We start from the raw sequence: 594 nt of genomic DNA, 5'->3' as shown, positions 1-594 counted from the left end.
TTTGAAAAGGTTGAATTTTTCATTTTCATTTTCACTTTCAATTTTTCTATTTTACCAGCAATTGGAAAATATTTCTTGCCATCAGGTTTTTTTTCCGTTTCTTTAGTAACATAGGATCCGTCCCAAAAGTTGTAAATTATTCTAGCTAAATAACTTAGCCAGGCTTGATCTTGATTTTTCATCTAAAAACATAATAATATTTTATAATAATTTACTAACTATGTTTTATAAAAATATATCATCCATAATAATTTGTTATTAAACAATACGAAGAAAAAATGTTTAACATGACAACAATTAAAAAAAGTTTAATTTTAAAAAAAGTTTAACTTTTTATCGTACATACTAATTAATAACTAATAAATAATTGTTGTTTACTAATTTTTTAGAAGTACGACTGTTGTTGTTGACTGCTAATGCTGTTATTTAGATTTTGGCGTATTAAAAATTAGAAAATAAAACTGCCTATTTGTTGTAGCTATAAACTACCATTGTTATGTTTTTATGCTAGGAAGTAATTATAAAAAAGTCATGTTTTGTTTGTGCGAATGATTTTCATTTCTTATATAAATAAAATATATATATATATATATA

This window comes from Hydra vulgaris, chromosome 14 (assembly GCF_038396675.1).
Source record: "Hydra vulgaris chromosome 14, alternate assembly HydraT2T_AEP".
NCBI classification, from domain to species: Eukaryota; Metazoa; Cnidaria; class Hydrozoa; order Anthoathecata; family Hydridae; genus Hydra; species Hydra vulgaris.
Note: the sequence above shows the minus strand (reverse complement) of the source record.